This window comes from Mesoplodon bidens (assembly GCF_964165515.1).
Source record: "Mesoplodon bidens genome assembly, chromosome: 14".
NCBI lineage: Eukaryota > Metazoa > Chordata > Mammalia > Artiodactyla > Ziphiidae > Mesoplodon > Mesoplodon bidens.
The window spans coordinates 68,074,820-68,100,215 of NC_138170.1; the positions used below are offsets into that span (position 1 = coordinate 68,074,820).

Below are 25,396 nucleotides of genomic sequence, written 5' to 3' on the forward strand. Positions count from 1 at the left end.
AAGATGAGGCTCATGTTCCACCACTTCTGCAACCCCTGGCTGATAGAATCAGGATACCAGATTGCTGTGACGGCCTATGGCAAGGGGCTAAACCATTCAAAAGAAATACACATGAGGTTCTACATTTGGATCTTGAAAACCAAATGGAAGGAAGCAATGTGGCAGGGGGCATAAGGGTCTGCAAACACTTAAGGGGCTTGAACTGATGAGAGCTCCGTGTGAGTTGCCACTGTGATGGGGCTGACAAAAGGCAACAGTGGCAGAGGCTGGGGAAGAGGACCCCACTGACTGAGCCCGTCATGGCCCTGACCCTGCTGTGCATTTTATTTACCTCACTTACTCCTCACAACATGGGGAGTATGACTGGGCTAAGGGTATCATCAGCTCCATTTTCTGGGCTTCATACCCACTACTTTGCAGACTACCATTAAAGCAACCCCAGATCCGACGTCTTCCCTTGCCCTCCATCACGTTTCCCATGACGGGCACCTGTCTGCCTCTCCAGCCTCCCTTCTCACCATCATGTCCCCTTCCCACTCTACGTTCCAGCTCTAAGACACCATACCAGGCTGAGTCAGACTTTGGCGCTTTTTGTTCATACTTTTCTTCTGTTGGAAATGCCTTCCCGTCCTTCCCACTGATTTTCACCTGGAAAATGCCAGCCTAACCTCTGGATTCATCTCACGTGTCAATTCCCTGATTCTCACCCCCTTCTGCTGGGCTGAGTTAGGTTGGCCTTCTAGGTGTTTCTGTAATATGTGTAGGTGTACTTCTAACATAGACAGTACTTATCGTATCTTTTTCTTCCACTTCACTATGAACTTCTTGAGGGCTGGGATTAAGTCTCTGCATCCCCAGTATGGTGCCCAGGATATGGTATGTTCTCAGATATTAGTAGAACTAAACTGAGACTCAGAGAGCTTAAGTAACTTGCCTGACGTAACACAGCTGGTAGGAACAGAACTGGTTTGAAGCCAGATATCTGATTATAAAGTCCTTCTTCTAGGATGAAAAAAGTATTGCTCCCCTCTGGGCTTGTCAGACCACACCTGGAATACCGAATTCAGTTCTGGGAAGCAATCTTTTAGAATAACATTCACGAGCAGGGGTATGTTTGAAGGAGAGTGACCATGATAGTGGATGCAGTGAATATACTCAAACCCAGGTCATGTGAGGATCTGATGGAGAAACTGGGGGTTTAGTTTAGAGATGGAAGAAAAACTCAGGCTGACCCAAGAACTATCTGTAATGACCTGAAGAGCTACCCGGGGAAGACTGAGAATTAGACTTCTCTGTGGCCACAAGGGATGTAATTGTGGCCAAAGTGCTGGAGGTACAAAAAGACAGATTTTGACCAATTGAAGAAAAATTTTTCCAGCGGAGCTAAAGGCAGCATGGCTATCCCAGAAAGGGGTAAGGTCCCATCATGGCAAGTTTTGAAGCTGGATGACACCCTTTGGGGACGTCTAGTGAGGTCAAGAACCAGAGTGAAGGCTGGACTAGGTGAGCTTCTATTCTTAGGTCACCTCTTAAGGTCCCTTCCAATAGATGCTGATTGTATTACTCTGTCTTCTCTGACCACTCTAGCCTTTGGCAATTCCTTATCCCTCTATATTTAATGAATTTTATGAGTTTACATAATTCATTTGGTGATTAAGTATATATGTGGCCTGCCACACAACATTTAAGGTACCAATCTATCCTTTATATTGTCATTTAATTTTCCCCCAATATTTTGCCAAACATATGTGCCTTGAAGTCAGGGATCGCATATCATGTGTTATACATTTTGGTCCCACATATCTATTGTTCGCAGTAGAATAGAAATGTTTTAAGTGCTCACTTCACAACTTTAATTTGTCTGCTAGTGGGCTTGTTTTTTCCCTCCTGAAAATTCATTGGAAAGTAAGAGCTAATTCTTCACTAGACATTTTTTTCCAGGTATTTTCTGTTCCTCAGTGAAGAGCTTAAAAAGGAAACATTATAGGTGGTGGTCTCTGCTAGTTAAGGAAACCTCAGTCTCCTAATGTCTCATCTATTTCTCATGGCTGCTCAAGGACCCCAGAGGCAAGAGCTCCACTTTTTGGACCCACCAGCTTCCAAGAAGACCAAACACTCTGATAAGGATAACAGAAGGAATAGACACGATGGACAGGCATGAATGGGCCAAGCAGACTCAAGATACAATACTCCCATCTGCTGTCTTCCCATTGTCCTCTATGGCTCAAACACTGGTGGTCTCCAAACAGGGAAGGCTCAGCAGTGTCTCCCAAAGAGAGCTTTTCCAACACACACACACACACACACACACACACACACACACACACACACACACACACACACACCCCTCTCTCTAGGAAGAGGCTCACGTATGTGGAAAATCTCGCCAAGTGATTCTTATTTGCCCTCCAACCTGTTTGAGGACCACTTTTTTCTCCTAAACACCATCATTAACCCCATCATTCCCCTCCATTTATTTTTCATTTATCTCTTTAGATCAGTATAAACTCACAGATTATTTTATTCAATGGGCTATAACACATTACTATCATTTATTTGGATGCTCAAACTGTCCCAGTATTGGCCATTGGGAGCCCCTTTCAGCTGGTTCCTATGTCTTTTATGACACATCCCCAACATTCTTGGAGAAGTTCCTTACTTTCTGGTGTAAAAAGATGCTCCAGGCTCAACTTGAACTTCTCTTGCCTCCATTTTGGAACAAGCCATTTCTCTAAGGATTCCTGGTCCTCTTAGGGGAGAGTAAAAACCTCGTTTGAAGACTTAAGCATCATATTAATATTTATGATAAAAGAGGATTGAAGTAAAGTCAGGAAAGGACAAAAACGAGCCCCCTCTGTGATTATGACTAATAAGTAGGGATCAGCAATTATGAGCTAGAGCTCCCTTTTTTTAGTATTTGAATTTTATTTTATTTTTTATACAGCAGGCTCTTATTAGTTATCAGTTTTATGCATAGAGCTCCCTTTTTTGTAAACAAAGTTTTATCAGAAGACAACCACACTCACTCACTCATTTACATATTGTCTGTGGCTGCTTTCATATTACAACAGCAGAACGGAATAGTCTTGACTGAGACTGTGCAGGTGGCGAAGTGTAAAATACTGGCCCTTACAGAAAATGTCTACTGATCCCTGCTAACAAGTATCTACATGGTATAGACAGGATTACCTATCATGAGGAATAGTGTGACTTGGAGATACTGTAAACAAGACAAATACATCTCCTTAGAGGTCACAAGGCAGCACCTTTATCAATGCAAAATAAGCTACACACTTAGAAAAACTGTCACATGTCATTATGTAGAATCTGGTTGTAAAGGTAATAATAAACAGAGGGGTGGTTATCGTGGGACCTAGAAAAAAAAAGTGCCTGGAAAGTAAAACTATGTTAGTGCAATTTTAACATTATCCAAGGAGTGGCACTCTGTTTAGTTGACATTGGCATTCTAGTCACTAGGACAGTGCCTCTTCTAGTGGAGAGGGGAGAATTAATTAAGCTTGACCAGAGTGTGATGATATATCATTTATTAACATCTTGCAACTCTATTTGCTCTGATTTTATGCTCACAGAGCAAGCTCTGATTGCTTTTCTGATTTTCAAGGCACCGTATAGGGAAGAAGTATATCCCTTGTTGTATTAAATGTACTTTCTGGTACAAATGTGCCTGAAATAAATATAAGTCGGTTTTCTCAGGGCTCAGTGACCTTAAGTAGAGCTGATCATTAAAGAGTATCAGATCTAAAGACCCGAGAGGCTAGATCCTGAACTGTGTCATTTCCCTTAGAATATGGCACAAAACAAAACAGTCAAAACAGCCAGATCGATTGTCAATACACCTCTTTCAAAGCGGGCCAATGCAAAAGTATGCTGAAATGTTGGACAGCTCCCACCTACAAAGATTAGGGCTCTAGCCAAATCCTGAGGTATCCTGGAAGCATTCCTTAAAATCAATATTCTCAATAAGCTTCTGTCTTGTGGGAAAAGCCCACCTTCTACTCAGGAGAACATGGCTCTTAAGGTGTCCATTATAGTTCTGGCTTTCCTGCTGAGCAAGAACTTTCAGACCCAAGCAGTGGCCAGGAGCAAGCTGGGCCTACACTAGTAGGACAAAGGACCAGAACTGCCCTATTTCCTAAACCTAGCAAGCATCAGTGTTGGTAAGGCTGAGAAGCGGGCAGAGGGCTCGGCAGCTGGTCCTCAACCTGCCATGTCACTGGGCAGGGAGTCACACCCATACGCACCAAGTGATTAGAGCAGAGTGTATTAAAACTACAACATGAATTCAGGGCAAGGGCAGTGTCTTACATTAGTATTTTTAATTCTAAAGCATGGTGCAGGGCTTCCCTGGTGGCGCAGTGGTTGAGAGTCCACCTGCCGATGCAGGGGACGCGGGTTCGTGCCCCGGTCCAGGAAGATCCCACATGCCGCGGAGCGCCTGGACCCGTGAGCCATGGCCGCTGAGCCTGCGCGTCCAGAGCCTGTGCTCCGCAACGGGAGAGGCCACAACAGTGAGAGGCCCGCATACCGCAAAAAAATTAAAAGTAAGTAAATAAATAAATAAATAAAATAATAAAGCATGGTGCAAAGTAGGTGCTTAATGTTTGTTGAGTGATCTGTTTTATCTTCCCCTCAAACAATCCATCCACAACTTCTAGGATAGGTTAGTATTAAAAAAAAAAAAAATCTGAGAACATTACTCAGTGAGAATGAGTGTCCTGCTTCCCATAAAATATGACATTAAAACCTTTTTTGGACAAAAAGCATTGCTGTAGTTTTTAGATGTAAATATAATAAATATGAACATATCTCATTTATTCTTCTCCCTTAATTACAGAAGGAATAACAGTTTCTGATTGCCCCAAATCATGAAGTTAAACAATTCTACACATCCAGTTCTTCACAGGAAGTTGGCATAAAGGAAGGATGTGTGTGGGTTGTTGGTGGTGGTGAAGGACAGGAAATCAATTTTCATATGTATGGTCCTGGGGCTGATCAACCAAGCCTCCCCAGACTCTGTTTTAGATCTTCTAAATTCAGTAAGTACACATTGTGTATCCACCATGTGTCAGGGACAGTGTGGGGCACTGGTGACAGGCAGATGAACAGGATGAGGCCCCTGCCATCAAGGAGTCACAGCTGAACCACGGAGAGAGACACACAGAATGATGACACATACAAGGGCTATAAAATCAATCCATTCTTCCCTGGTAATTATTTGAGCAATTACTCTCTTGGTAATCACTTTAATTGTTATTGAATTTGAAAAAGTAAAAAAGTGGTATTGAAATTCAAATACTATAGATGTGTATAAAATAAAAAAGTTTCCTGGTATCAGGTACGTGTATTCTTCAGATCTTTTAATATACATACTCAAACTATGTATACACATATTTGTTCCATTGTTTAAAGAAGATATAAATATTCTATGAACTTTCTTCCCTTTAAAAATATCATGGTTACTTTTCCGTGCAGTGTACAGAGATTCACCTCATTCTCTGATGGTTGCATAGTCTTTTGTACCCAAGAATAATTAATTTCTCTGAAAAGGTTAGGGAAAGTTTTGGGCAAAAGGTGATATGTGATCTGGCCTTGAGAGAAGAACTGGAGTTCATCATAGTAAGAAAAGCCAGGAGACGATGCTTGTGATGAAGGAAGGGAGTGGGGACAGCCTGAGCGCGCATGAGAGGTGTGGAAACACACAGTGTCTTTGAGGACCATCAGCAGTCTGGAACACGGTGTTCCTTGAACTTTGGTGTGCATCAGAATCACCTTGGGAGTTTCTTAAAACTAGCTGTGCTGTCTCCTACCTTGAGACTCAGTAGGCTGGTGAACCCAAGTCTTTGCTCTTACCAATACACTCGTCTGTCTCCCCTTCTATGATAGTGTGGATTCACACCATCCTCCATAAGACATGCAAGGCAAATGAAGACCCAGAAAGCCCCCATGGTGGCACAGGAGAAAATCCTGGCATCCTTACATTTTACTCTCACTTGGCCATTTCATTCTCAGTCTTCTAGCATCCTCTCCTACACCAACTTTTCACTTTGCAGTTTTATATCATCTCTCATCTGAGAAGTTCAAAGTATTCCCAATGTTGACGTCATGGTTGGGCAATGGGAACAGGTAATAACCTCATTTCATAGAAGGATAAATAGAGGCACAGGGGAACTCAATTTCCTACCATGGTGAGTGAACACGGAAGCTGAGAACAGAATTCAAACCTGCCTTTCATCCTGTTCATGATATTATTGTCCCTTCCCCTGAGTTACAGACTTTGGATCACTTTTCTCATTAATCGAGGCAGTATGTGGAAAGCATCCTGCACAGTATCCAGCTCACAGCAGAGACAAGCCATTTCTCCCCTGGTAACAACCAAGTAGGGGCTGCCCAGGCCTCCGGAGCTTAGTGGGTGTTTCCTGATGTGCTGCTCAGACCACTGAGCCATGAGACACACCGTGTCACAATGGCCTCCAGCTGGTCCGTCTGCCTAGGAGAGGAGAGGAGTGTGGTCTATAGAGAGGTGGCCCTAGGATGATGCGTTCTTTTTTGTCCCCTACCTTGAGCTTCATGCTCTAAACTAGAGCATGTATCCAATAAGCTGCTTCTTTTTAAAGTGAAATTCATTAATTGGAGTCTCAGACCTTTGTGTTATGAAGAGAGGAGCTGAAGCAGAATTAAGCCATTAATTATCTGGCGAGGTTCCAAAGCACTCACCATAACTTCTCATCATGTTTCACAAGCATGTAGGACACATTTGTCTAAAGCCTTGTCCTAGAAATGAGTTTGAGTGGTTAGGAACACAAACATTTCTGCCCTAACGGACTATTCTCTGATCCCTTTATTGGTTGTCAAATCTCCTTTTAAGATTCTCCAGCTTTATATTCAATCATGAAAAACCTTTTCAAAACAGGCCTTGAGTGTCTTCTAGTAGATAATTTTAATGTCGAGAATTAATTCTCTTCCCCCTGTCCTAACTCTACTTCTTTGAAGTCAGCATGCCTTTCATCTGTAAATATGAAAATAGACATTAATAATTAATGACTTATCATCCTCTCCAAGTAGGAAGTTTTATTCACTTCTGAGGAAGAAATAATTATTTCCCAGAGTCAGAGAGACAGGTAGGAGCAGAATGGGAACTCTGCTTGTTCCCACTCAGAGTTCTGAGTGCACAGAACTCTGCACTCAGTCTGTGCGTTCAGACTGCCTCAAGTAATTCCACCTGCCTTCAAGAGCAACTATTACTGGGTTGCTCTCTCTTGAGTACTGACCCCTCTAGATGGAAATATGTTTCAAACGGTGGATCTTCAGCCTCTCACTCTCCCGTCTGACCAACACCCCCATGAACCACTTCCATCTTTTACGATGGAGCCATAACATCTCCCACATGCCCTGTACGCTGAACTCCCCAAGCCATTACAGTGAACTTGCCCCATTACCTCTAACCCCAGTGCCATGTATACTTCTTGTGACTCATCCTTTGGCTCATCTCCAAGAGGCTGTGTCTCCACAGGGCAACAGTTCTATGACTGATGGCTGCATGAAATGCCCTTACAGACCCATTCAGCTAGGCTGCTTGATAAGCACCAAAGGTGAAGGCTGTAGGAGACACCCCTGCCACATGTCATCACCTCGAAAGTTTAAAGGGAGAACTTCACCTTGCCTAGCTCACATTCATACCCCACCTCTTTAAAAAATTTATTTATTTATTTATTACCATTCTCTGCCTAGAAGAACCTGTGAGTGTAATGCATTCCATGTTTACTACCTGCGCAAAAGACGCATTTCCTTGGATACTGCCTTTCTCACTTCAGGGAGCAGCATCTAATTTGAACACTCAGGGATCCATCATTCTTACCCACACCCTTTAGGATGTGCAGACTGTCGTAGGCCCCCACAAAATGTCCTCGTCCTAATCCCTGGAACCTGTGAATATGTTACCTTAAGTGGCAAAAGAGGCTTTGCAGATGTAATTAAGTTAGGGATTTTGTGATGGGAAGATTAGTCTGGATTATCTAGGTGGCCCTAACATAGTCACAGGGGTCCTTATAAGGGGGAAGGGAGGGGTAAGAGAGAAGATGCGATGATGGCAGCCAAGGTCGGAGTGATGCAGGGCCACAAGCCAAGGAATGCAGGCAGTCTCTAGAAGCTGGAAAAGGCGAGGAAAGGATCTTCTCCTAGAGCCTCCAGAAGGAACACAGCCTTGCCAACACCTTGATTTTTAACCCACTGCATTAGTTTCCTAGGGCTGCTGTAGCAAATTGCCATACATTGGACAGCTTAAAAGAACAGAAATTTATTCTCTCACTGTTCTGGAGGTCAGAAGTCCAAAATCAAGGTGTCAGCTGGGCTGCACTCCCTTTGCAGGCTCTAGGGGGAATCTGTTCTTTGCCTCTTCTAGTTTCTGGTGGCTCCAGGCATTCCTTGGCTTGTGACCACATCACTCCAATCTCTGCCTCTGTGGTCACACTGACTCCTCCTCTTCTCTCTCAAAACTCCCTCCATCTCTCACTTATAAGGACACCTATGACTGAATCTAGGGCCCACCCAGATAATCCAGGGTAAGCACCCCCTTTCAAGATTCTTAATCACACCTTTTGTCGTATAAGGTAATATTCACAGGTTTTGAGGATTAGGACTTGGGGAGACAACGTTTGGCCCACTATACCTATTTCAGACCTCCAGAACTGTAAGATAATAGATTTACATTGTTCTAAGCAACTATGTTCATGGTAATCTGTTATAGCAGCAATAGGAAACTAATACACAGACTGATCATATCTCCTCTCACTTGGATTCTCTAAGCTGAAGAGTCTCTCTTTGTTCTCCTACTCTGTGGAGATGGTTCTGGGTTATGCTGGTTGTTCTGTGACCTTGGCACTGGCCTAGGCCAGACGTGAGGTGGTGGAGCCTACCTCTGCCATGTTACTTCTATGAGGATGGCTTCACCTACTCAGATCCACACTGTCAGAACATGGAGAAATGAGATGTACAGAAGAGAACCTAGAACTAGAATACCGTGAAACATCTCATGAGCTGGGAGGATGGCCCAGGTGGGATTCAGACTGACTCTGAGGAAGAGCCAACATCCTTCCCCAAAGGGAAGAAAAGAGTTTCAGCAGCACGTATCCTAACCTCTCTCAGGGCTGAAGCACATCTATCTAAAGGGTACTAAGCAGCTGATAACTAGGCTGGGGAAGGAAGAATTCAGAACCTGGGAATGTCCCTTCTACTCCTTCAGTGTTTCAGTGAATTTAGGCAATTCAGCGAGTAATCCTGACACATTTCGACATCTGTAGGTAAGTCTAGCTGAGGCAGAGTTTTATTCTGCTTAAACAAGTCACTGGCCCTATGTTTCAGCTTCTTCACTAGCACAGTGAAAGCATCTTCCAGGGATGAATTCAAAACAGAGTTCCCTGACGTTATTTCAGTGTCTTGGAAATAGTGCTACTGGGGACAAAACCAAATATGATGTTACCCGGGACAATGGAAAGTGCTTTCCACGTGTATCTTGCACTGGTTCTTGAACATGACTACTGGAGACATTGTAAGTGGACAGGATCTTAACGTAATTAAAAACTGGAAGAAAATGTAGCAATGCATTCACTGTAGTAAACAACAGTGGTGGCAACAGGTTTCGTGAATGGAGGGGCTTGGGGCTGGCTGGTAATCTGGTGGGAAGAGGGAGACAGAAGAGAGTCTTGAAACTGTGTTTGCAGAACCAGCACACATTTGTATTTGGACTATAGGTTCACCTGGGCGGCTCTGCAAGGGGGCAGTACTAAAGCCCACCATGGCCGCCCCTTGATGCCACTATTGTTTGAGTGGTGGAATTACAATGGCTTTAATTTCCTTGTTTACTTTTTTCGATCCTTTCCATTTTTTCTATAAGTGAAAAATAGGAGGATCTCATGTTTTTAGAAAGAAATAATAAATATGTTAGAGTATGTATGTAGAAAAAAAGCTGGAATATTCAACAAAATTGTGGCACTGATTTCTCCTTGGGGGACAAGGTTATGGAAGACTTCCACTTTCTACATTATGCATTTCTGTAATGTTTTAATTTTAAAATATTGTAAAGGCAATTTTGACTTACATTTGTTATCCAAAAAAGGTTTTTTTGATGACTACTCTACACTAAAGGCGTTAGTTAAACGCACATCGCTCTAAAATTTTTCTGAAATATGGGCTAGGTAATAGTGATTTTTGAGAATAATTTTTTTTTAGTTCATAGGAAAGCTAATGTATGGATACAAATTAGGACTCACTGATTATTAGGGTGAGAATGAGACAAGTGATATAAAAATTCTCAAGAGTGTTCTTCAGAGGAATAACAGGACTTGGCAGCTCTCTGAAGAATCCTTTTCCAAACCCTAAATCTCCAACAGGGGGAAAAGGACCAGAGGTGAGAGGCGGCTGCTGTTCAAGGTCAACCTGTAGTAAAGGCTTCTCGGTTACGTCTCTTAGCTCGCCTCCTGCCCTCAACCACCAAGGGCGGCTCAGGTGCCTGAGAAAGCTTCCTAAGGAAGCCAATTGTTAGCCTCTTGGGAGAGACTTTTAGAAGGGGTTGTCAATGCCAGGAAAACCAAACAGTTCTAGGAGCTCTAAAACAACTAGTTATTATCCCCTCATCTCTCCCAAAGAGGTCACTGGCTCCAGGCAAGAAGTAACATAATTTCCACAGAACAGATAGATGCTGATTTCCACAGAACAGCTAGATGCTGCCAGAACCATCTGAGTTCAGATGATGAACTTTGAAGATGAAGCAGCAAATTGGGCCTCCTTAAGTACTCCTGAGAGGGCCTGTGTTCCTCAAGAGGGCCTCGGAAACAAAGTCCTCTCGAGTTACGATCGTTAGCACATCCCAGTACAGCTCTGGGCCAAAGCAGTGCCTGGCTGGGTCTTGCTAATGGAGCCTGCCAGGCCATGGGAAGTCCTCTGGGCTACAGTCAGAGGCTTGTCGCGGCTGGGAAGGTGCAGGGTACTGATTCTACCTGTTGTGAGGCTGGCTAGGTTCGGAAAGACGCCTCAAGAAGCAGATCAGTTCTCTGGAAGTTGGGGGGCGGGGTGAGGGTGCTACAGGAGGAATAGGAGTTCTGGAGTCTATCCTGGGAACCCAGGGGACTCCTAGGTCAAGGGTTGGTCGCCCATACCCAGGAGAGTGGGAAATGGGCCCTTGGGAGAGCTTACACTAGGCAAGTCGCCTTTGTCTTTATGTGAGCACAGATTACGTGGAGGGTTTGGTCTCTGAACGTCCTGTCTCTCTGTTACCGGACAGGTACCTCTGCCCAAGTGCGGCCTTACTGAATAGGGTGGTGGCATCTGTCCTCTTCTTCCCTTCTCCCTCTCAGGGGAGCTGGTTTGGCCTTCCCGGTTTCCGGTGCCAGTCCTTGCTAACGTGGAGACCGAGAGGTCCAAGAGCCGCTCTTTCTGTTACTTTTGTCCAGTAGGGACAAATGTGAGGGCTTTTGGTTTATTATTGCAGCCACTATCTAGTCACTCCTAGGAACTGCCTCACAGAACTAAGGACTGACAGCAACAAGAAATCCACTCGTTCAGCAATTATTTGTTGAGCCTCAACAATTTCTAGGTCTTATATGGATGAGTCAGTCAGTCTTGATCCTTGATTCATGAAGCCTGTTATCTAGTGAAATAGGTAAGTAGTAATAAAATCATACAAATAACTACGTAATTATAATCACATTAAGTGCTGTAGAGTAAACATATATGACTAGGGTGTTTTGAAAGCATGGCTTTCTGCCTCTTGGTGAAAGATACATTTTATATTCAATCCAATACATACACAAACACACACACCCAGACATAGATAATAAAACAAAAGTTCCATTAAACAATTCTTACTCTTACTATGAGTGATGCCCTCTGATATTTTCTGGTCTTTTCATTTGTTGTTTTTTTTTTTTTTTTTTGGCTGTACCGCGTGGCTTGTGGGATCCCCGACCAGGGATTGAGCCTGTGTCCCCTGCAGTGGAAGCACGGAGTCCTAACAACTGGACCACCAGGGAATTCCCTGGTCTTTTCATTTAGAAAATGCTGGTTACAACCCAATGAATTGGTCTCACAACCAATTAGTGGTTGTAATCTACCATCTGAAAAACCCTGTCATGGGGTCCCCAACCTAGAGTGGAGTGAGGATGGAGGTCACAGAACACTTTCCCCTAGGGAATGACATTTAGGCCAAGACACAGTGAGGTTACGGAGACTCGGCCTAAAAAGGCCAGGAAAGAATGCTCCAGACAGAGGGAACAGCATATGCAAAGACCCCTCATTTAATAGAAAAGGAAAGTGGGGATCAAGGAAGAGGTGTGCCTTGTTCAAGGTCGTATAACTCTAAGCCCAAGTCTCCTAACTCCGAGTTCAAGGTTCTTAAGTGTACTGCAGCCTATTAGTTGTAGTCTTCCTCCTCATTTTGCTACTGATGGGCCAAGGGCTAATTATTCAGACTTAGGCTGACTAGGAGGCAAGAGAAAAGAGCAACAGCAGGGGGCTATGTTTACAAAGGGCCCGTTTAATTCTCCATGCAAAACAATGCACTCTAGTGCCTACCCCACCTGGCTTGAGGCCTGCACTGGTGAGCTGTTTGTTCCTTCCTGGTAGGTACTGGCTGGGAGCCATACTCCTGCTTAGTCCTGGCTTTAATGAAACACCATTTACAAAATATCCAGGCAAGGTTTAGACTCAGCTGAAGGCTCTGGAAAGGATGCAGAGCGCTGGCCCTGGCTTTTCCATGTCTCTGTGTTGATGTTGGCACTCCCTTTCCATGTGTTTCCACCTTGCTCAGTTCCTTGCTTGGCCCCTGTGACTGCTATGCATGGTCAGCTGTGTAAAGGGCTTTAGTTGTGCGGTGTGATGGTAATGTGAATATGGCAAGTGGAATAGAGGCCACAACCAAGGGTGTCAGTCAGAGTCAGGGTCAAAGTGGATGATCTAGGAGGACATGAGAAGGAGACCGGTCACAGGAGGCAAGGGCCTTAGGCCAAGTTTCAAAACAGGCAAGAGAGAAACAGAGCTGCTCTATACAGTTGTACAGTTTGTACATGGCACAAAGCACCCAGGGAGGGGATGAGTGAGGCTGAAACGGAACCCACAGTCCACTCACAAAACTGCGTCCCTGGCAAGGGGCTGTATCTGCCTGGAGGAAGAACCTTCACGGACAGAGGCCAGAGAGGAATGGCTCAGTAGGGCTCCCGGGCAGAGTCGGAAACAGCCAGACCCACACAACAGTGCATCGAAAATATGACTGCCGAGCCTAGGGAAGGTCAGCCTGCTCAGGTTTTAAACACTAAAACCATGTGGGTGGATAAGGGCTGGTGGTTGGGTGCCACCCCGTAGCGACAAGCTGTGACCACAGGAGCAATGGCTGAAAGCAAAGACACCTCACGGTGCAAGCCCCTTATCAAGCCGGACTCTGTGAAGCTCCTCCATCTTCATTTCTCCTCCATCAACCTCAGAGGTAATCCTGCCACACCCTGGAAGCACAGCTCTACACCAGAGATTTTAGCTACAAAAATGTTGCTGGTAATACGTGCCCAAATGTTAAGGGAAGAAACAACAACAACAACAAACAACAACAAAAACACCCCCGAACATTCTACAAAGGTGAATAATTCCAAGTAAAAACAGCCTCTTAAAATTAAAACCTTCCTCTGTCAAAAACCTCCTCACGGCTCATGGCTCACCTTCCAACCCCCCTTTCTGTGCTCACTGGAGCCTGTAATTACTTTCCCCCTCATTCTGCTGACAACCAGTGCCTGTCTTAGATTTGCAGTGCCTCCTTCCACCTCTGACCTTAGGGCCAGCTGTTTCACTGCCATCTCAAACTCTGCCTCCCCAGAACCCTTGCCCCGAGCATGCTAAGCCACCCCCATCCTTGTGCTGCCCCACTTACTGCCGCTTCTCCAGGCTAGAGGACTTCAGAGACTTAGCCCTTAGGAATGCATGGGTCCAACTCAGCCCTCACCCTTGCACAACAAGACTTTCATTCACCTCTCAGACGCCCAGGCTCATTTCTCACAGTGGTTAATTCAGACCTTCAGGGCCTCGCCCCCAACCTCAGCAAGCAGCCTTGGCTCTGTTTCACTGAGGAAAAGGTCTTTTATGAGTAGCAACTCCAGTTATCTCCCCTGGACTTCACCCTGCAAGTCAGGGGTAGAAAGAGCTATACACTCTCCTCCTATCAGTCTCAGAGGAAGGGAGTCCTTCCCTCTCCTGCAAAGTTATCCCTTCCCTGGTGTTCTCAAGATCATTCCTATCTGCTCGCTTTCTCTCTTGTATGTGGATTATTTTCCTCAAATAACTCCTTTTCCTTTCCACCATCAAACATGCTCATGTCTCCTTATTTTCAGAAATCATTCCAAGTCAATACTAAACTCTTACTCTGATTGTAAGTTGGCTGGATCACCAGGGAGAACAATGTGTAATAAAGCTATTAAAACAACAACAATATGGAAACAATCTAAGTGTCCATCAGTGGATGAACGGATAAAGAAACTGTGGTATATATACAGAACGGAATATTTTCATCCAAAGAAAAGAAGGGAATCCTGTCATTTACAACATGGATTGACCTTGAGGGCATTATGCTGAAAGAAGTAAATTGGACAGAGAAAGACAAATACTGTATTATCTCGCTTATATGTGAAATCTAAAAACACTGAACTCATAGACACAGAGAACAGATCGGTGGTTGCCAGAGGTCGGGGTGGGGGTGAGGGAACTGGATGAACGTGGTCAAAAGGCACAAACTTCCAGTTATAAAATAAATAAGTCCTGGAGAATATAATGTACAGCATGGTGACTACAGTTAATGATACTGTATTATGTATTTGAAAGTCGCTAAGAGAGCAGATCTTAAAAGACCATAACAAAAAAAATTGTAACTATGTGTGGTGATGTATGTTAACTAGACTTATCGTGGTGATCTTTTTGCAGTATATACAAATATTGAATCATTATTTGCACACCTGAAACCAATATAACGTTATATGTCAATTATACCTCAATTTAAAAAAACCTAACATTGTTTGTACCATTTGCCTCAGTAACTCTGCTTTATAGGATATACCCCTGAAGAAATAACTCAAAAAGGAAAAAAACGTAATTTGTACAGTGATGTTCAGAGCAGAGATACTTACACTTGCAAAATATTGGAAATACCCTAATTGCCCAATAATAGATTGATGGTTAAGCACATTTTGGTATCACTATAATGGAATACCACAGAGGGAACGGGATATTTGCAGTGACAAACCTATGGATTATGCTGATATAGAGAAATCTGTAGATGAAGCACACTTTAATACACAAAAACTACATAAACAAAAAATACATGCTTACTAAAATGTTATATATGTTTGATGATAAAGAACAGAATTGTAACAAAAAGAAGTTTGATCCTGCTGCTTCTTCTGGTTACTACTTTTCTCCCCTTCCCCGTTGCCGTTCTCTGGTGACTATCTATTGCCTCTACTTTCTCTGTACCCAGTTCCCTGCTTAACGCTACCCAATCTGGCTTCCATCTCCAGTGTTTTACTGGAGTGACACCCTTGCCATGATTTTCTTCTGGATGAATCCTTGAGTCTAGTTAAACCAGCAGCACTGAAGCTCTCTTCCCTTGCTCTGAAACCTCCTACTTCCCCACATTGCTTCACTTTTTTCCTAATTATGGACAATTCTCAAAGCTTACTACTTGGGGCTCTGGTCTTTGTGCTCTGTACCCAAGACCCCTGGAGAAACCCCCTTTCAGGGAAGCCATCGCTCCTGTGTTGTTGACTCTCACACCCATAGCTCCACCCAACCTTCATCCTCAGCTTCTGGGCTTTTGTGATCACTCCACTTGGATGTCTCCAATTGTCATCTTTAGTTCTCCAGGCCTAAACCAAAACTTATCTCCAAACTGTCTCTTCAACTTCCTAATTTCTGACTAATGTCCCCAATGTTGTCCAAACTCTCACAGCCTCAATCTGGTAAAGGTGACCTACTTATGATCCTTGGCCAGTCATTCCTTCCAAGACGCGGCACCTTGCCTCGTGGAAAGCCCTCTCTGGTGTCCTGTCTACTCAAAGTCTTCTCATCTTCAGGACAAGCTCAGGGTCTGCTTCCTTTGTGAAGTCTTTTCCGATTACTCCAGCTCACAATGATCATTTTCCTCTCAGGAGCCCTTTTTGAGTTTAGACTCTGTAGTGCTAGTGACTCACAATATGCTGTTCGTTTCATTTCTTCTGCCTGAACTCTCCTACTCATCTGTCCTCTGGTGGGTGGGATCCTGTGCTACCCTGCATACCCAGCTCCGATACGCTTCCCTCTCTGAAGGCTTCCCCAGCTCTTACACGCTCAGGGTCACTCTTCTGTCTGGGTTACCAAAGCACCCTTTCCCATCACTGCTGGCATTCCCACCCCCTTGTGTGATAGAGATTTATATAATTTTGTGTCCAGTTCTCTTGCCAGAATGTTAGCTGAGTTCCTTAAGGGCAGAGACCATGGCTTATACCACAAAGCAGCACAGATGTATTGTCAACTCCCAGTGTCATCATGCAAGCTAATCATTCCACACATCCACCTTATCTTCCAAACCAGACTGCAGTCTCTCATGGACAGGGGTTGAATCTCATTTCTTTTACACCCCATAATGACTCAGAATACAAAACAGAAAGGACTTGGAGAGATCTTATTGAGAGTATACTTAGAATAAGGCCTTAAGAAGACAATATGCAAATTTATATGAATAACCTATAAACCTGGAAACTATACTATCTGGGGAATACAAATGTTATCAACTCTCAAAACACTGTACCTTGCTATTTTAGGGCCAGCATAACACATCTCTGTACTTAGCAGTGGTCCTGTCACTTAAAGGTGTTAATAGGATGCCCAAACTGGGAGCTTTCAGCTGTGAACTCTACCCATCTAAAATCAGGACAGATCACAGACTAAATCAGAGACCCTGGTAAGTGGCAATAATCTGCAGGGACGGGAGTGGGGGCTGACGGCTGTCTGCCAAGAGTCTGGTGCTGCAGAAAAGTCTAGCTACACAGTGCATGTTACACCACTGGAGATAAACCTTCAGTGAGACACTCCCCATATGGGAAGGGATATTTAATTTCATCCAGTGTCCAAGGCCTGCCCCTTTCACGTGGCACAACACACGGCAGTTCAACTATGATCCTGCTGACTCAGAGCAGCTGAGATTTCATTTCTTACCAGGCAGGAAACACCATTTAAATTACCAGGTGACCAGGACAACGCCCTCAAGAGAAGATGAATGCTTCTCCCCCAGTCGCTCTCTCCAGGTGGTGGAGTGTCCCCAGCGAGCCACACCCAAAGACACATTCACTAACAATCCCAGGTGGCAGGGTAGGCCTCCACCCTGTCTGGGACAGGTGTCTGGGGAGTCAGAACCACTTGGAAGAAGAGGCAGACCCTGCTTAGAAAACATTTATATAGCAGCACAGGCCGAGCTGTGTGATAAACCACGTGGTTCCTCAGCTCTACATCCCGGTGCTCAGAGGTGGGCCGACACCACCGCTGGTAGAAGGCAGGTATCAGCCCACTGGACAGGCCACTGAGATGATGCACAGTGTGTGCGTGGATGGGAAAATGAACGCGAGGACAGCAGCGGCCGGGCCAGCCCCTCCCATCACAGTCAGCAGTTCCAGGGACCCGCCCAGCCCATCCCCGCCACAGGCTTCTGCTGCCAGGTGGCCACCCAACCTTCTCCACCCACGCCTGGAGGAAAAAGGGCCTCTGAGCTGATGGCAGAACAGAATATGGCCAGGGCAAAGGGAGGAAGGAGGCTGCTGCAGGCCTGGGTGGAGTCTTTCAAAACAGATAGTTCAGATAGGTGCACAACCGCCAAAACACGGGAGAAAGCCTCAAATAAGGCCCCTGAGACATGGGGGAACCAGGACACCAGAGAATCTGCAAAGACACGGGGAGAAAAAGCCCACCCAAATGGAGCCCGGTGGTACACGGGGTTTTACTGAAATCTGATAAATCTAAACGGCAAAAGTTAAGAGGCAAAGAAGACTATATTGTAAGACACTTCCTTTTCATAATTTTTTTTTACATCTCATTTGAGTCAAGAGAGACTACTTCATTTGGACGGTTGGACTTGAGAGTTTTTAGACTATGGTTTTAAGTCACACGCCCACACAGTAATACTCCAGGCACGCTCTCTCTCAAAGAAGAAATGAAGTACTATCTAAAGGAACACCTTTGAGAAGTGTTTACCTTGAATCATGACCACAGTGGAACAAAATAATAAAAAATTAAATACCTTGAGATTTTCTTAGCGATTGCTCTACTACATGGAAACTATATATCACTGGTTTAAAAATTTTGTACTGAAAGTTATAGCTGCTTAATGCAGAAAAGTTTGGAACACACTGAAAAGCACTCAGAAAAAAAAGTAATCTCATTAAAGATAATCACTTATGGTTTTGGCATATGCCCTTCTAGTGCCTTTTCATATATTTTAAAATAAAATTGGTACCATTCTTGACACACAATTTTGCATCCTTTTTTCATTGATTATATCAAAAGTTTCTGATATCAAAAAATATTCTACAAGACTTTTGATGCCTGTGCAGTATTTTATCTAGGTGAACTGACCAACGCCTAATTATTGATCTTTTTGGTTGCTTTAACTATTTGATATTATTAATAATGATTATAATTCATAATGTTGCATTAATAAAAATCACTGTATAGGTATTTTTATATACATCTCTGATTTTCGCAGTATTCCTAGAACAGCAATCTCTGATCTAAACGTATGCTACTTTTAACGTTTTTGATACATACTGTCAAAACTACTCAGGCAAATTTGAAGCCATGCTTCTTGCTCAGTTATTTTAAACATATCACACAACTGGTATGTATCTCCTATATACAGGAAATAGTTTCAGGGAAAACATCATTTTACATGGAGTCACAACATTTAGATAGACCAAATCTTTATTTACTTCGGGCAAATGATGTGTCCAGAGCTCAAAACAACGATGTTACATTATACCTGTTTAGGAAAGTTGGTAGGGCACGATGCTAGTGAGAACAAGATATTGGACTTAGGCCAGTATTAGCCAGTCAACTCTACACAGAGAAAAACCATCCTTGGCCACAGGAAGCCTCACCAACCTTGGCCAACTGTCGCACAAATTTGTACTCTTGGCCAAAGGGCAGACTGCGTGATGGAATGTGAATTACTCATCATAACCCATCCTAATGCTTGGTTAAGCAAGTCAAAGCACGTGTCCAATGATAGGTGTGTCATCTTTCTATAATAAACAGGACATCTGGCTAGGAAACACAACTGACCAACTTAGGAGAAAATTAAAGCTCAATAATACTTAATAATTTTGTCTGTTTATCAGTGATTCCTAGGGGAAGCAGTTAATAAATCACTGTGGGAAAGTTGTGCTCTATCAGCCCGACCTGATCTAAAATGCAGCTACCATAACAGAGTAGGTCAGCATTTCAGCTGGGTGCCATTATACTTCAAGCCCTCTTCATGCTAAGTAAGGGGCACAGATTTTCATAAAGGTCATCTGGTCAGATGCCATTTTCATCAATAGCTGAAAATTAAAATAGCTTTTAGAATAACAATGATTACTTCAACTGTTCAAGAGAAGGAAGGGACAATTCTCAAGAAGGGAATGAAAAGATTAGGAAGAGGTGGTGAGGTAGGAGGTCAGTGAAGTATCCTGGGCTGCCAGGAAGCAGCCACTTTGGAGGGTCCTGTCCTTACCTACGAGCCTGGTTTGGTGCAAACTGGCTTGGCCTGTTTGAAGGAAGCAGTCTAACCCTATCTGCCCCAAGCATTGACGGCTCCAAGTAAAGGCAACTGCTTCTTGCTCACCAAAATGTACTTACTGAAAAACAACCACTACCAACTCTATTGGTCTTCATTAAATTACAAAAGCACACATGCTTCTTACAACAATTCACAGACAGAATTATATATGAAAAAAAGAAGTTCTCCTTTGAGTGTCCTTTTCACTCCTCCACACTCAAATTCCACTTCCCAGAGGTTAAAACTATTGTGTTTAAATTTTCAGTCTTTAGATGCCTATTTATGAGTATTTTCTTTCCAAATGAAATTTTTAGGAATTTAAATTCATTTGTGTTCCACCTGAATGGCTTGCCCGGGCTCCCTAATTACGTGGCAGTCTCCACCTTGACTCCATCTGGAACCGTTGCCACCCCAAATGACCTCCCTTTACCTCTCCTCACTAGCAAGGAGGTTTCCCTCCTAAGGCAGATAGCTCCTCTCCTGGGCCCTCCAGATCTCCCAGATGCAGAGCTGATCTGAGCAGTCACCAATTAAAGCTACACCTCTAATAGTAGAGGAACTGAATGAAGGCCATTGCGAGCTTGACTCACGAGGGAGAGCTCAGCAGCTTTTCCATTTCAAATTAAGATCACTCCCCAGACTGGCCTCCCCAGTGGAGGACTAATGGCCACCACGACATACACAAACGCACGGAGTCTCTGCTCTCCTAGTCAACTGCTCCCGCCCTGCCAGCCTTTCAGATAACCAGGTCAGCTGAATACATGGAGACAAAGGGGCAGTTCATATACTCCTATTTTGGCAGTTGAAATAACACTGCAAGTGCCAGGTCTTCACAGGATAAATCCCTCTGTGAATGTCAAACACACCGAGAGGCCTGCTGGGAGATGGGGGTTGCTGAATTGAGGGGCCAAGATGGACTTAGGTCATGATAAAATTTGGAAAGCATTATTTTTTATTTTATACTTTAGTAATATAAATTAATGGTTGCTATCTCTTATTAAGTAGGTACTCTACATACTTCCTTTCATTTAATCCTCCCAACCACTCTGTAAAACAGATGGTTATCATTTCAGGCTTGCAGATGAGAAAACTGGCACTCAGGTTCCATAACTCACCAAAGGCCACGTGTGAAAACATTCTGTCAACTGTGTACACCATGCAAATTAATGTTGGTAGTTATTAGTGGCTGAGTCAGGATTAGACCCCAGATTGCCAGTCTAGGGCTATTCTACAATACCATGTTACCTCATCCCTCATATTTAATATTCTAGAGGGTTTTAATAAAAAATAATTTAGTATATGTTGTCTGCTTCCAGAGGCCAGACCACCTCCCTTTCTCAAGGATAGGGATTAGAAATCTCTATGGCTTCCAGGAACCACAGAAGGTTACATCCTGGGAGCTGGAAGATAATCCAGTTTGCTCCTCCTCTCAGCCCCCTTTCAGCCCTCTCCACCTTGCTTCCTGGAATACAGCAGTGGCCTCACAGATAAGTTGCGAAGACTTCAAACACCCACCTTCGCGTTTGCTTTACGTTAGATGATGCAAATTTAAGAAAGGAAAAACTTCCCTGAAGTTGAAATGCAATGCGTGGGGAAAAAATATTTTTGAGATAGCAAGAATAAATATTTAATTAGACAGTGTGACACTCAACTTCACCTGGCTTTGCAATCAGACAAAAAACAAGCCCTTGTCTACAGGGCTAATTACAGACTACTAAATTATTTTTTATTAAAACCTCTAGAATATTAAATATGAGGGACGAGGTAACATGGTATTGCAGAATAGCCCTAGACTGGCAATCTGGGTCCTAATCCTGACTCAGCCACTAATAACTACCAACATTAATTTCCATGGTGTACACAGTTGACAAAATGTTTTCACACACTTTCTACATTAGTTGGGTGACCTCAGGCAAGTCACTAACTCTTGGTGTCTCATATTGAAATCTGGAAATGAGAACACTGAACCATGTGAAGTCCTCTCCACTTCTAACATCCTATGCGGGGGAGGACATGTGCGTTAGGATCTTTACAAATATGTCTGTGAACAAATCAGATGCATTTTGGTTCAGAAAAATTACATTTTCTGCTCAGCTTCTGAAAGATGTTACTTGGCTAAATTCAGGTATAGCTCATAAGATGTTTGCTGCCAGCTAGTTGGCTCAGCTTCTGGAGGGTACCATATGAAGGCCTTGGGATGGATTCCCACATAGGAACTTTCCTCTCTTCAACAGCCAACTGCCAGGCCTAACTGCAGTCAGTCATCTTACATACATAACCCCACAGATTAGGCTGGCTTAGGGAAAGGACTTAAGGAAATCCGTCCTCACAATGCATGCACTCTCAGGATCATCACATACCCAGGAATATTATAAATATCATTCTCAGTTCTAAGACACGCAAATCCCTCCTTCAAATCTTGCCGCTTCCTGGCTATTTTAATGTTCCTGAAATTAGGAGGCACCGTAGACTCAACATATATATTTTGATCTGGTAGTGTTAAATGAGTTTACCTAAAAGCTGCTGGTAAGTTGCTGGTGTGTCTTAGAATCAAGGAAATATAGTGCTACAAAACTACAACATAGATCACATAGATTTAGGTCTAATTTGGTTCAAATCATGTCCCTCTCCCTGATCTTAACAATTACACTCAGTAACAACTGGATAGGCAACGTCTAAGACACAGGTATTAGTCCTGTTTCCCAACAGCAGCAGTTTAAAAGGCATTCCATCATTATCTCATAAAATACAGGTATGGATTTTAAAGGCAAATTAACCTATATAAAAACCACTGTGATGCTCTGGAAATGTCCTATCCCACAGTAAACTGTAAAGGGAACATTTTACTCACACCCTCCTGATCTAACTAGCCTTGACACAGTTTCTTGCTTCTTAATTCACAACCCTCCACCCCAGTAATATCGCTGATTCCCAAAATACACTCAACCCAGGAGGAGCAGCTCTCCAGCACAGCTGTCTGCTCCTGCCCTGCTCGGGTATTTCGGTGAGCTATGCAACACAGAGGGGACCACACAGAAGGAATGTAACTCTCAGGCCCCACAGTTCCCATCGCCCCGCAGGCAGGTGCATCCCACCAAACCCCAGACTGGCATTCGAAACAGAAGAAACTGCACTGCTGCATGGGGGCAGTAGTTTTCCTGAACTTCATCTCTATGTTTAAAACTAGGGCGACAGCCGTCTTTGCTACTGTAAACTAATCTGATGGGCATGGGGGCGGGGAGTGGCTCTGAGGAGGCTGCCAATAGGCCATGATTGAGCAAAGTCAAGGCGCAAAATTGTTATTTCTCACCGTTTGCAAGCCAGAAACTCCAAATTTGTGGGTTCTTCACCATGATTTTTAGAACTGAACCATCTATGCCTTTTGCACCCCGAAGTAAAAAAACCCAAAGCCTCTTCTACAGTTTAACTGGGTGATATTTACACATATTTTCTAACAGTACACTGAAATCTGGAAGCAAAAAAAAAAGAATCAAAGGAAGTTGGCAGTGAGGTACACACAGTAGTTAGGAGCCCTCGAGTTGAGGCACGTTTATTAAGAGACAGCTTCTGGCTGTGTGCACCAACTCTAACTTCAGCTCCATTTCTTCTGAAAAGAGAAAACAGTTTGGGATCCTGCTCTATTCCAAGATCAGGGAATGCACGACGGGCAGGTGGATGGGTAGCAAACATAACCCAGGGAATTGTTCAAATATGCTAGAACCCCTATCAGGTGACAGTCCCCACAGAGACACAGCTGCAGGAAACAGGGGGTGCAAGCCTCAGCCCTACACCAGAGAGAAACCTCAGTTCTCCTCCTCCTTCTCCACTCTGCACATGTTATGTTAAAACTCACTCTTGCCCAGTTGGTTACCACTTGGAATTTACAGGTATCAGAGATCACAACCCTTCAATATACGAACAGTAAGCATTTGCTACGGGTATCAGGCCTGTTTCCAAACCTCCCATTATATCCATGTTGTACTGCGGGGGGGTGGGGGGTGGGGGGAGGGAAGGGGACGGTGGGGGGAGGGAAAGCATGTTAAAGAGTACTGCAAGATGCTTATTCACAACAACGCACTGGAAGCGCAGGAACTTCAGCTCCCAAACGCAACCTTTTCTTCCCCTCCCTCCACTCTCTCTAGTCCCTCTCCACAGCGCCCGCCAAAGCCAGAGCTCAGCCCACTAGAAGGCCACCGTGCACTAGCGAGTGCTCACTAAGCAGTAGCTGAGCATGATGATGGGGCGGAACGCTTCCCAGCAAATCTACTCGGAAAGCCCCACAAGCTCTTAGCAGCCAGTTAGTACTGTCCAGACCTGCTTCCCCACGCCAGCCGGGGCAGGAGCGTGTGGGTAGGAAACCTGAGGCCCCAACGTTGGGCAGGCACAACGTCCCCCCTCCCCCCAGTCTCCCCTCGCTCTCTCCCTTGTCACTCTTTTTCTGGCATATCACTGGGGAAAACTCGAGAGGCCGGAGATGTCAGGCCCAAGAGGAGTAAGGAGAAGGGACAAGGGCGAACGGGAGGCAGTTTTTTGGGGAAAAATCTGTCCAGAGCAGAGGTGCGGTAGCGCCGCATCCAGCGGGGAAGAACCCCCAAGGTGGGTCTGTGGGGAGAGAAGGGGAGGGGGAGTGGCTCGGGAAGGCCTGACGGCTGAGGCCGCGGGGAGCCCGGGAGAGAGGGATGGAGGAAGGGAGGCGGGCGTGGGGGAGACCCAGTTGGGGGGCGGGTGCGCGGGTCGGGAGGCGAGGGGGGCAGCTCGGTTCCCCTCCCCCAGCTCGGGCCCGGGCCTCCCGCTGACTCAGCCCCACGGCGTCGGTCGCCTCGGCCCGGACTCACAGTGCGCGAGATGGCTCCGGCGGAGGCGGCGGGGGAGGGGACAGGCGGCGGGGGCGCTGCGGCTGAGGCTGCGGCTCCGGCCGGCGGCTCTGGGGCGGAGGGTCCTAACAGAGGCCGCCGCGGTCTCCGGCTTCAACGCACAGACACTGCGGGGGAAGAGAGCACTGCGCAGGCGCGATGCGGCCACCGCTGTCAGTCCGAGCGGGGCGGGGCCAGGGCACCAGCCGTCTCCAAGGCAACTGGTTGGAGAGGGAAGGACAGCCCCTACTTCCACCTTGTGTTAGCAACTGCGATAGGAGGTGGGGACGACGAGAACAGTCCCTCTAAGTTGCCATAGCAACAAGGAAAGGACACCGCCTCATAAATTTACGGCGGTATCGAGGGAACGCTCTTACCTTGTCACCATGGCAACTGGAAACAGCCCCTTCCTTTTTCCTTAGCAACGGGGTAACAATTCCTCCACCCTAACTGATCACAGAAAGAACAACCATTTACACCTGATTCCATAGTAGCCAGATGACGAATTCTTTTTTTTTTTTTAACATCTTTATTGGAGTATAATTGCTTTACAATGGTGTGTTAGTTTCTGCTTTATAACAAAGTGAAACAACTATACATATACATATATCCCCATATCTCCTCCCTCTAGATGACGGATTCTTATCTGTCTCACGGCTACTGCAAAGGAGAAAAGGGAGAATATTTCTTCTTTTTTAGCAACAGGAGAGAGCTA

General features: G+C 44.8%; 1 protein-coding gene across 2 annotated transcripts in view; it reads right to left on the reverse strand.

Moving 5' to 3' along the window:
* The window catches only part of MAPRE3 (microtubule associated protein RP/EB family member 3), a 50,086-nt gene extending 25,239 nt beyond the window's left edge, over positions 1–24,847 (reverse strand). Inside the window, exon 1 of one of the 2 annotated variants that reach the window (XM_081254761.1) lies at positions 24,664–24,847. The gene's annotated coding sequence lies outside the window, so the exon portion shown is untranslated. The remainder of the gene's footprint in view (positions 1–24,663) is intronic. The other variant, XM_081254760.1, reaches the window with a different exon arrangement.
* Between the last annotated feature and the right edge of the window lie 549 nt (positions 24,848–25,396).